Source organism: Hyaena hyaena, unplaced genomic scaffold, assembly GCF_003009895.1.
Source record: "Hyaena hyaena isolate Hyena2069 unplaced genomic scaffold, ASM300989v1 scaffold_1036, whole genome shotgun sequence".
Classification (NCBI taxonomy): Eukaryota; Metazoa; Chordata; class Mammalia; order Carnivora; family Hyaenidae; genus Hyaena; species Hyaena hyaena.
In genome coordinates, this window is record NW_024081666.1 from 338,412 (window position 1) to 352,080 (window position 13,669).

Sequence of the window (13,669 nt, forward strand, 5' to 3'; positions counted from 1 at the left end):
GTGTCTCAATAAAAATGAATACAAGAAGTCTTTTTAACTCAGTAAAAGGCAGGTACATACCGTAGTTAGTAGTGACAGACCAAAAATGGATATTAAAAAATTCTGTTACTATTCAAAGCATAATTTTGATGACAGTTTTTAAACTTGATTATCATCACCCCTTTGGGAAAAGCTTATACTGTTTTTACTAACTTTAGATAAATAATACTAAAAACAGTTGATACAAATGTGATGTTTTAGCTATCCCTCCTTAACTGAACAACAGCTTTTGGATTTTAATTTATTTTGGTCTATCTTTTGTTTAACTACAATTGTATGATCAAATAAATCCATATATCAGTCTTTTAAATATAAAAACTAGGTTATTGATATACCTTAGGAGGAATTAATATAGAATTTTTTTGTTGTAACTAGAAACTACATTAATATCATAAAAAATTTCAAAATTAATTTAGCAACTGAATACTTAAATAATACATTGCAAAACAATGTATGCATTTTAAATGCTCAACAGAACACTAATCCAGCCTCTAGAAGTAGAGGAGCACAGAACACTGTTAATTATACTAGTTTGGTACATCTGTAAATATTCAGTTTCTCTTTATTTAGCTAGGAAGTATAGCCCCAATTTGAGATATTCATGATATAGAAATAAAATCAAGGTAGCACTATTCTGATTTTTTCCATCAATGAATGGAAGTGTTAGTATTTATCATAGAGGGGCACCTGGATGGCTCAGTCAGTTAAACATCCCACTCTTAGCTTTTGCTCAGGTTGTGGTCTCATGGTTTCATAAGTTAGGGCCCCATGTCTACGCTGGTGGCACAGAGCCTGCTTGGGATTGTCTCTCTCTTCCTTTCTCTGCCCCTCCACAGCTAACATTGTATCTGTCTCTCTCAAAATAAGTAAGTAAACTTAAGTTTTTTTCTTACAACAATTTATAAATAATCCATGTTAATAATTTATTGTAATGCATCTGAATTTTCTCATATATTTTCCACATCTTTTCTTTTAATCATGTTGGAAGTTATTTGCAGTAATAAAGAGAATGCATTTAAATATTATTGGAGCAATGGATTTTTTTATAGAAAAAAATCATGTGACCTTAAGATTATTTTATAGTTAATGCCACATAACATTAAGGCAAAATGTTCAAACTATATTAGAATAAAGTAAATTTTACAAATAAGCCATCTACAAGAGGAATAAAGTCTTAATACATCCAAGTTGCTTAATGTAATATCAATAACAACTAAATTTAAAATAAATTTACAAAATATTATACCCTGGCTTTCCATCACTTAGAGTATACTTTAAATTGATATATACTTTAGTAATACAAAATGCAAAGTTGAAATGGAAAACAAGGTACCCAACACATACACAGAATAAAAGAACAACAGTTCTTAGGCTGTAGAAATTAAAATTGATTCTGGATGTCCAATTAACCAACAACTTGATGATTCACAACTTGAGGAAATATTCATCATATTAATTTGTTCTCATTTCCTTTTATTAATGAAACAGTTTCCAGCTACAAAATGAATCTCTGGAACTGATTAGAGTACTGATTAAAAAAGGACATGGTATGGTTTTGTTTTGTTACAGGTTTCAGATGGAGAGCAATGAGCAAAATTGTGAGTTCACATAACTTCTCATTTATTTTAGTATTCAACTGGAACAAAATTAAGTATTGTCTACTTTAAGTCATTATATTGATTTGAACAAGTTTAATTTTACATAAGAGGACAATAGTTGAATACATTGGTAGAAAATTACTTAAATTAGAATATAACTTAAATATCAGTGAATATAAAAGAATAAACTGCTTTTTAAAAGATGTCAGTAACTAAATCAAATAAATTTCATAGTGTATTTTCGGTATACTAATTTTGACATCCATATTTCAAAGAGAAAAAGTACCTTGTAGATCTGAACCTATGAATTACATACACATGTGAATATGTTGTCATATATACAACATATGACAAATGCTTTGAGAAAAAAAATTCCCACTCAAATGTTTTCGATTACTTTAACATTGTAAGTTTCTCTAGGGTGGAATTTTTAAGAAAGTGAACACTAAACAATAAAAACCAAACAATTGATATTTATGTTTTGTAGTCCAAAGACAGATTTTGGAGAATAATTAATATGTAACATATTGGTACTTAAAACTTGGTTTATGACTTCTTACAAAATATCTTTCTCTCTGTGATTTTTCTAAATCAAATTTATTTCTAAATATTCCTTAATTTCTATACTCAGAGTAGGTTAGCAGAAACTCTACTCCTTTTAACTCCGTAAAAATAACTTCTAAATAATTATGAATATATAATTTATTAAAATACCCATTAGCATTAATAAGATTTCATAAAGTTACTAAAAACATCCCTTTTTTAGTATTTTGGAGTATTATCATAGAGACTTCTCTGCAGTGATCATAGTAGTTTAAGTAATATAATTTTTTTACTAGAACATTATTTCAAGTTTCTTCCAAATTTCTTTTTCTCAGCCAGTTTTCCTTCTTATTAGCTTCCTATGTTATCTTTCAAATCATGTTACAGAGTTGTGGTTTTCTTGTATTTTGGAGTCTGTAGACCATTGTTTTCCTAAAGTATCATGCGAACTCTGTAATAAATAAATCATATTCAGAAGTATTCCTCCAGTGATTCAAGTGCTTGCTGATATTGTATTTTGCATATTTTTGATAGGTACTCTGCTGTTTTCTTCCTAGTCATTCTTTTCCTGAATGGGTAACAATCTGCCCAGGGCAGGTATTTACCCAAGGAGTTAGTGGCCCCGGAACCATCACAAAACAGTTGAAAGTTGGCCGAGGTTTGATTCCTATTTCCTAAAACATTAACTTGGAGTAACTCCAAAAAAAATGAGTTTCTTCTGGTTTCACTGACTGTGCCTCTGATAATTTTTCAAGAATCAGATTTATTAGATTACTTTTCCTTGCCAAAATATTATCTAATTTATGTCAGGGTTTGCTTTAACATTGTGTAAGGAATCCAAAGATTTGGAATTGGTCATTACACATAACACTAGAATCTACTCACTTTTAAATCATTCTTGAGACTTTATTCACAAAGCATATGTCTCAAAGCTAAACCAGTGTTCTTTGGTATCTCAAGCCCAAGGTGTCTGTATAATTTCTTTGTTTTGCCTTAAAATTTTTTACTGCCTCAACATTCCAAACTATTTTACTATGACTTTTGAAATGACTTCCCATATCCAATAAAAATTCCCCATAGTCAATCTCTCTGAATGTCCTTTCCCTGCTACATATCAAAAGTAACATGGTTGTACCGCAAGGGCACTAGTTACTATGAATCTATTTAAATAGTGACTATTTTCTTTATCACAGTCCCTATGATTTTAAAAGAAAAAGATCTATTTATACCTATATAGGTGTTGACACAGATAGAGATATACAGATTGTATAGATAAAGATACATATTTATTCCAGTAATTCATAACAATTTATTACTGAAAAAATATAGGAAACTATTTCTTAATCATCTTTCTTCTTTAAACATAAAAGCTTTCCTTCTTGCTAGCTAACTTATATCTCTGTATCCTATTTCCATACATCTCAAGTACATTCAGTAACTCTCTTGCAACTGTATTTACTCACTTATTTTTAAAGATAAAAAATCTCCAAATTATATCCACCTCTCCAAATATAATACATTTTTTCTTCTTAATATCCACATTTATCAAAATATTTTATTTAACTACCATTTTCTTTCCTCACTCTCTACCAACTTCTGCATCACTTCTCTGGAACTACTGTAATTTTATAAATATTTTTCACTTCCATGTTACTTCCCAGCAGATTTTATACTTATTAAAAATGTCCTTTTGGCCTGTTTTCTCTTCATTTTCCTTTTCAAACTCTTGCTGGCTAATGCTATACTATCTGGATATTAAAATGTGGAAATCTTCAAGGTTTATTACAAGCTCCCTGCTCTCCTAAATTTATAACCTTTGCCTAGGGAATTTTATACACACTCAGGGACACACAGATCCATATCTACCCCTACATTTTCCAATTCTTCAAATGAATCACAAATATATACCTTAATCAGCCCTCTGTTCACCAAACCTTCATATCCCAAAGACTTGTTTGGCATATATATTTTTTTAATGTCTTGAAGTTAATTTAAGCAAGCTCAACATGCTCAGTTGGAAATAAATGATCTTCACATAAACAGGTCTGCTCTCTGTTCCAATGGATAGCATGCCTTACGAAAGAGTTTCATATGCCAGAAGTGAAACATTGCCCTTGCCATTGTGCCTTTGTTTGTCTCCTCCATTCTGATCACCAAGTCATGTCAGTTTTATATGCTAAATATCTCTGACCTTTGAACTCTCCACCTGCCCACTTATTATATCTCTTGCGTGAGTACTGCCATAGGATCTAATTAGCCAACTGGCATGTAAAATAGTTCTTGCCCAATGTGTTTTCATATTGTGTCCAGGGTTCTCTTCCCAAAGTATGAAACTATTCAAGGTGATCCTCTGCATAAATCACTCTAATGTATTCCTATTGTGTTTTGGATAAATATGGAACTTCTGAGTTTGGCCAGAAAAGCTCTATATTGCCTCGTGTCTTTCCGCTTCTCTCATACTCCTGCCATGACATTGTTCTTATTTTCTCACTCACATGATATCTCCATCCATCCAGGACCTTTGACACTTTACCTGTTGTTCCTATTATTCACATCTCAAATCAAATTTTACATTTGTTAAAGAACCATTTCTGACTTTCGTGACTGAATTAAACATCTCTGTTACTGGATCATTATTTGCAACACTTGTTGCTATTTAAATGCTAATTTTCTTCAATTGATTTTCTGTTTTGTAACTATCTTCTGCAACTGTACCAGAAGTAAAATAAAGGCAACGGATCCCATCTGCTTTCGTTTTGTCATAATTTCCCCATCCCAAGATCAGTGCCTCAGATATCACTGGTACTTGATAAATACTTTTTTAGTTAATAACTCACTGATGAATGAATGAATCATTGAATACAAATTACTTTTTAAGATTATCACTTTTTTACATAACATACCCATAGGGTTTCCTGACATCCCTTTGTATTCTTGAAAATAGTACACCTCAACCAGTCTCTCATTTTCTCTGGCCATGTGGCCCACTTGGAGATGGATTTCCCAAATGTACCTGAACAGAAGTTGCTGAAGGAGTTCAAAATTTGCTGTTAGACGTACAAATACAAGATGCACTGAACTTTTAGTCTGTTCATCTGTGTCCTGGTGTTATCTTTATGTTCTGATTTAAATTCCTTTTAAGTATCTATTGAAATGAACATAATCCGTATTTATTCAGGATATAGTGAGTCTAGTGGTATTATGTTTTTGTCCCTCTTCTAAGCTATGGGCAAAGATTGAGTTAAAATTAAAAAAAAAAAAAAGAGCCACTGATTTCATGGAGGTACATTATTATGGAAGAGGAAAAAATTGACATGTAAATGAAATGGTGAAAAGGGCTATTATAAATAGCATTAATCAGCATAAGAATAAAGTCATCGGAAAGGATGTGGCTTAAAAGATTATCCAGAGTATCTTTTTTAATAAGACATTGGAGTAGAGCCCTCAATGAAGGGATGCAATAAACCATAAGACTCCTATGGAAAACTGTTTATGTAAGTATGGGATAAAGTGAATGATAGAGTGAATGGTAACAGTTAAGGTCAGAGTAGTAGCCAAAACGAGATTATTTAGAAATATGTAAGCCATGAGAGGAACTTTCCATTTTCTTCTCAGTACACTGGAAAGATATTAGAGTGTTTGAAAATTGAGGTGCATATATGACTTGCATTTTAAAAGGATATTTTGACTCTTGTGTGGAATGGACATTAGGGTTTAAGTGGGGAGCAGGGAAAATCACTTTGGGAGCTATGATAAGAGGTAAAGAGAGAGCTATTGCTTAAAATAGGATGGCAGTTTTGGGTCAATGAGGAGTTGAATACAGAGTATACTCTGAGTATAGAGCCAACAGGATACGCTGATGCATTGCCTTGCGGGTGTGAAAAGAGTTTAAAAACAACTTCACAAATAAAAAATGTGTTTGTGCTTTCATTTTGTTTTTCCTCTATAATACTTTTTTATTCCATAACAGTTGGCCTTTTTTTTTAATGATAAAATCTAGATCTATTAATTTAATCAAGCTAAGTTTTCTATTTTTTGTCTTTATCTCGTTATTTTTGTCTCATTTCCAATATATTATTTTGATTCTAATACTACTGTCATTCTTTTCCAAATTTCTGGTTATTTTAAATAAAATATTTTTATCTGTCTTGATTGATCATATGCCACATCATTAATAACAAGTAGAATAGCTTAGCTCAAATACAATATCATTAAGTGTAGTCTGCAGTAAAAAATATTTATTGACTAGTTTTACCATTTCAAATAGAAGTCAGTTCTCAGTTACCTACTTGCCCTTATAGCTGCCTATAAATTAATGAGTTCTCCAAACTAAAAGCCAGGTTATTGCAAATGATTGGGCAGGTAGAAATGCACTAACATTTGATTCCTTGATTTACCATATTTGAGATTAGTTAAAACCCTTTTTAAAACCAGTCTCTCCAGTATGATACTGCCTGCACTTCTTTACATGCATATCTAATGTTGCATCAGTGGAAAAATTGTCCTTAACTTGTTGTGTGTTTTTTTTTTTCCTAATGTATCCTGATAATGTAGAAGTGCTGGATTGTGATAGCATGTGCTAAAAATTAAGTATAATTCTAGTTCTGACACAGAATATATCATGTAGCAAAGTCATGAGAAATATATAATGGAAAACAAGAACCAAAACACATTAAATATGGTCATAAAAAAGATAGTCAATTATGGCTTTGAAAAAGCCATTCTAAAGCTGAAAAGACTGTTGGTATAAAAAGGTAATCTGTTTCTATTACTGACTAAGGTGTGTGATAATTATATTTATGTTATCAAAGGTGAGCAGGCTATGGATATAAAAGAGATAAGAACAGATGAACCAATCTCAGTGTTATCTAATATATATCTTCCTTCCTCAGAAAGGCATTAAGAGAAAGAGCAATGTTGTTATTCTACTGTGAAAAGGAAATTATGAAATTTTAAAGTTGTGCCAATAGAAGCAAAGAGGAGTGGAGAGACGGGTGAAATTGATCACTCTAAGCAGCTGGTTTCAGTAATTCATTCTGCTCAAAATAAATGTTTATGATAGGAAATCAGTAGCACATGCAAGGTGCTAATTTATGAATGTGGGAATAAACTCCCCTCCAAAACTCTTCATCAGAATGTGTTTTTCTGAGCTGGTATACTATGGAAAACATGTCTTCGTTTTCTAGATGAATGATTATTAACACCAGGGTGGATGTAGTTAATTCTGCTTTTCTAACATTGATACTCTCGTTAGGCTTATATAAGCATAAAATATAGGGAGAATAAAATGGTTAATAGAAAGCCATGCAGTCTGGGAAAGCACAATTTGAGAATAATAAATAATTCTATTTAGAGATTAGAAATGCCAAAACTAATTTCGTACATTTTACATTTACATTTATAAAAAGTTGAAGACTTTAAAGGTATCTGTTTTGATGCCCACTGGTTTAATTTTGAAATGGTCATATAAAATCATATTTGAATTCCCAGCTGTTTTCACTACTGAACATAAAGCATCACAGCTGACTACAAACAAACATAAGAATGATGGAGAAATCAATACCTCTTCCCACAAATGCAATAGAATGGAGTTTTGTAGTTTAAAATTACGAATATAGTATTTCCAAAACATTTCAAATGGTAATAGCATGGTATGTTATAAAAAATGTTATCACAGGATCAAATATGTTAAAATCTTAAACATCATCAGCATCTTCTAAAACATTTATTTAAAAAAATTTTAACTCACACGATATCCAATTTAAATTCAGTTCTAGAACTCTTCTGTCTGATAGGTAGCTAGCAGTAGTAGTCGGGGTGAGTATTGGCTACCGTATCATAGAGCAGAGGCACCATTTCCATTATCTCAAAAATTCTATAGGACAGTGCTATTTTTAAAAATTTAAGTATACAAAAAAAACTTTATAACTTACCCATATTATTTTAGTCTGTGTGTTCTTTATTAAACATGTGAGGCACCATGGAAATTTCAAATTAGCTCATGATTTGCCTGAAACAAAATCCATAACTACTTTGAATGCACAATCCTACACCAATCACATTTCTTTCCTTTAGCTGTTTTTCTAAGTCAATTGAGAAAAAAGGTAAAATTAAATCACTATTGATTAAACATCTTCTAGCAAGGAGTCTGCCGTCCTACCTTGTCTCTCAACTACGTTAAAACTCAGACCAACTAAGTCTTTGTTCAGTGACAGAATATAATGTAAAGACACTGGAGTGGAGGACTTGAATGTTTCAGGACATTATTTATATTCATTGAGGTAGGAAAATATATCCCTGTACAAGTTTTGTAGAACTCTGAAATAATTATATAAGGCACTGTCCACTGAAACAAAGAACTTCCAGAGTTCTACGACTATATGCACATACTTCATTTTCAAGCTAGTACTTCTAATGTCAAAATGAGTTCAATTATATAATATCAAAAATTGTTATAAGATTTAATTATTTAATAATTGTATACTATTTCTTAAGTTGTGAAGTATCAATAACTGCATTCGTCCACACTTCTTTGACCCTGTATGGCAACCACTGTTTCAAAATAAAGGCAATATATCTGGTCATTTTATTCAGAGTCTAATATTGCATTAATGTCATTTTTTAAATGTTACATAAATATCAGTTTCTGAATTAGTACTGTGAAAAGATTATCAATAGCTCCCTGGGCATATATTTACTTATTTATTTTTTAGATCATTAAAGTATTTTTTACTGAGGTATAGTTGATATTTAACATTATATTATTTTGTACAGAATAATGTATATAACATAATGATCAGAGGTATATGTTTATTGGAAAATAATCACCACAATACGTCTAGTGAATATCCATTACCTTATATAGTTACAATTTTTTTCTTGTGATAAGAGCTTTTAAAGTCTACTCTCAGCAACTTTCAAATGTACAAAGCAGTATTACTAACAATAGACACCATTATGTACGTTATATCCCTATACTTACTTATTTTATAACTGGAAATTTGTACATTTTGACCTCTTTAACCCATTTTACCCACCCCTCACTCCTCACCGCTAGCAACCACCATTCTGTTCTCTGTATCTCTGAGCTTTTCATTTTATTTTGAAGTTTTTAGACTGCACATTTGAGTGAAATCATACAGTGTTTTCCTCTGCCTGACTTATTTCACTTAGCATAATGCCCCCAAGGTCCAAAGGTCTATTCATGTTGTCACAAGTGGCAAGATGTCATTATGTTTTATGGCTGAGTAATATTCCTGTGTGTGTGTGTGTGTGTGTGTGTACACCACATTTTCCTTATTCATTCATCTGTATATGGACATTTACGTCGTTTCCATGTTTTGGCTATTGTGCATAATGCTGCAATGAATATAGGGGTGTAGATATCTCTTTGAGATAGTGATTTCATTCCCTACAGATACATACCAAGAAGTGGAATTGCTGGATCCTATGGTAGTTCTATTTATAATTTTTTGAGGACTCCCCCATACTGTTTTTCATAGTAATTGCACCAATTTACATTCCTACCAACAGTGCACAAACGTTCCTTTCTCTACATCCTTGCCAATACCTGTTATTTCTTGTCTTTTTTGATAATACACAGGACTTTATTGATTGACTTATTGAATGAGTTATTCATCCATAAATATAGGAAATTAGAAAATTGGACTCCAAAATAATGAGTATGTCAGCTAAGATCTAAGGCACATATTTCTCTAGTGATAATGACTTTTGAATTAAAACAGAAGTTCAAAAAACATTATGGCCTTTTCAAGTACTACAATTGGTCTTTGGTAGTCTCAGTAAACTGAATAATTCAACAAAAACTTCCAAACAGTTGCTATTGATCTGAAATAGTTCATGCAACTTAAGCTTTGACTAAGAATCAGGCCTATCGTTTTTATTGGTAATAGGTGTAACAACAAAAGTTGCAATTTATGTTATATTTGTAAGTGCTGACTTTACGAGAAATTTGATTACTTTCCTTGAATTTGATCTTATAGGCAAGAGCCACATTTTGAAATCCATTGCTCTAATTATATTCAGTCACTAAAATAGTGTTTTGTCAGTTTTCCTCCAGGACACGAATTGATGCTTTTATCCTTTATGAAAGTCAGCGTGATCACTCAGCAAGGATTATACCTTATTTTGTATAAATAGACTATGATATTAATATTGGATCTCTTGGAAATTATTTAAAACTTGTCATGTTTTCTGTCCTCATTGAGTGATGATTGATGAGGCAATATTTGCAATGTGTAATAAGTTTTATGAGTGAAAGCTGCTGAATAAGTAATAGAGTACAAGCTATTCTTATTAAATAATAATTAATTTGAGATTTTCCCATTTTCTCTCCTTCCTAAGAAACTTGGAAAGTCAAGTAATAAAATGTTTGTGACATATAAGAAGCCAAATTTAAACATTTTTCTTTGTTTCATGAGAGTACATTTGAGAGCTCTCAGTTTCTGGGTTGGGATATTTCTCCTCAGGCAAGTTTCTTAAAAACAGCAAAGGCAGGAACAGTAACAATAAAACAATAAAAACTAAATTGTTTTAATTGATGAATACAGTTTTAATTTCTTTTTACTGCCACTTCCTTAAGAAATAGTAATTATTAGTTATTGTTTTACATACCCTTACCAAGTAGTTCCCATTTTCTATTGTTCTGTGAAATTTCTTTTCTAGTGGAATGTATAGAATGAAAAGATAATTTCTATTTAATATTAACTATACATTAATCGCATTAAGTAGTTTAATTAAATAAGCCCAGATTGCATGGGTTCAGCAAAACATTTTTTGTACAAAGAAAGTTAAAGATAAATGTTAAAGTTTAAAGATGAAAGCTACAGTTTTTGACCGAGATCATCAAACTATATTAACTCATTCACAAAGATTTTAAAGACAGGTTTCACAAGATGTATTTTTAAAAATAATTAGAGTGATAAATATCAGGCCAAGATTAATTAAAACAAGTACTATATAGTAGCATAAAGTATACTTTTATTTGTTTTTATAACTACTATCAAATTATATTCAGCGTCCTTCTAATTACCATATTTACTCTAGGGTAGAATTGTCTTTTCAATATAGAATCATTAGAAATGTTGAACATATTTTCAAAAATTCATTGTCATGATACAAATTCATTTCATTCAATGAATGTGGCTGTCATTTTGAAATCAAAGACAAACAGCTCCAATTAATTTAATTTTTGAATATATGTTTAATACTAAAGATCACTACAGTTTTGATAAGAAGTAGTTTGTAGCATATTTAGTAATTCAAAATCAGTTCAAAATAATTCAAATAACCCTGATGCACCTATTTTAGCATTCAGTTCACTTAAAATATTATCAGTGTAAAAGTCTGCTTGTCTAATGATTTTTAACTTTGAAAACTACTTGCTTATCTAATAATTGTTAACAAGATGGGGAAGTATTTCTATATTTAAATAAATTTCAAATGCCTCATTTAGACTGAAATTTACACGTAGGTATGTGTTTTCTCTGTGAGAGAATTTGTTGCACTCTATAGATGGATAAACTGGAAGAACTACCAATAGCATTCTAAACCTACAAGGACTGTGAACTTTTTAGAAGCTTAGAAATGGTGTCAGACAATGTAACAAAAGTGTTCATTTAAAAATTATTTTATAAACTCTACTGAGCTAAGGGTACATCACAGTAATTTTCTGTACTAAGCCTTTTTCTTAGAATGTATATACCCCCTGGCATACAGTGATGCTCTCTGATATTTAATATTGGTGGTGGTGGAATTATTCTTAATAATTTAAGGGAGCTATTTTCTTCCTTTTTTTTTTTTCTTGTGTAAGGACATTGAATTAAAACTAACTTATAAAAAGAAGGTATATTGTTTCTCCAAACCCTAATCAAATTGTGGGTGTTTAAATCTATTGAAAATTGAGAAGTATTCTGATTTGTAGGAACACCGGCTCCCTGAGGATTAGCTTCCTCACAGAAAGGAGTTGCACTGAGGAAAATTCTAGCTTCGACCATGCTGGATCTTGGATTCATGCTACTGCTACCCAGGCTACATCATGAGACAAAGCTTTGGAAGAGTCTATGCTGACAAAAGTGACTTGCTAAAGAAAAGGGACTAAAAAATATAAATGGCTGTGGCCTATGGTGCACGCTTTTTTTAATTAGTAAGCACTTGCATTCTTTCTCAGCCCTGCCTCCTTCTCTCTATGTATTTGAGCAGGATGCTACTTAACTATAGTTCCAAGCCTCCTGGTCTTTGGGGTTCTGAATCTGATTTAATTAGTCAAAATTTAGAATGTGAGCGGGAACAGGAGTAATATTGCTCTTCCTCCAGCAATGTTCTATATTCTTGTTTACTGTTGGGTGAAAATTTTAATATTTGAAAATTTCCATCTTTACTATGCTCTTTACTAGCTTAAATAATAAAACATTGTTCAGTATGGTAGTCTAGAGATTTTTAGGAGTGCAGCTTGCTCACAATTTTCTGCTCTTTCAATGGTAATTCATTTTGTCGGGTAATTTCTTTTTGAGGTAGTATCTACAATATGATAATGATATTAATAGTCTCTCAAAATGTTTCATTTACTTGATAATTAGGTTTTTTAAATAGGGTTTTTAAAGGTATCACTTTAGATTATATATTAATATACTGAACAAAATTAAAAAAATATTTTTAGTGAATTACTTTTTCTGTATAATGTTCTTAATTTCAAATACCCTGTATTTGAGGTCATTTTATGGTTTCATTATTTTATGTTAGCTCTTTGTTTTGCTTTGTATTTTTTTCCTCTAATCCTGATGTGTGCAAATCAGCCTGCATAGATTTCAGTTTCTTTGAATGATTTTAGTTGTAGAAATGTAAGTTACAATGATGCTTGTGAAAAAATGTGTTGAGATTTTGGCTGATGAGCATTTGGAAGATATTGAACTTACCTTTTTCAGCAATTAAGGAAGAGAGATGGCCTTAACATGTCAATGGCCACAGAAATACCATTTAAAGGATAGAAAGAAAGAGAGAAGGACTATTCTGGTGTAACAAAATCTTGATATGACTAGAAATTCTTTCTTTAAAATCTATAATTGTTTTTGTCTTTCAGGAATATAAATAACAGTATGTTACACAACTTAAGCTTTTAAAACACTGAGTTATAAGAAATTTTATAATTTTCTTGGCCATATAACATTTTTTAAAAAAATCTAGTGTAGTTAACATATAGTGTCATATTCAATTCAGGTGTACAATATAGTGAGTCAATAATTCCATATATTAGTGCTCATCAAGGTAAGTGTACTCTTAATCTGCTTTACTTTATTCAACCATCCCCCCCACCTCTCCTCTTAGTAACCATCAGTTTGTTCTCTGCATTTAAGAGTGTTTTTTGGCCTGTCTCTTTCTTTTTTCCTTTGTTCATTTGCTTTGTTTCTTAAATTCCACTTACGAATAAAATTATATGGTATTTATCTTTTTTGTGAATAGCTTATTTCACT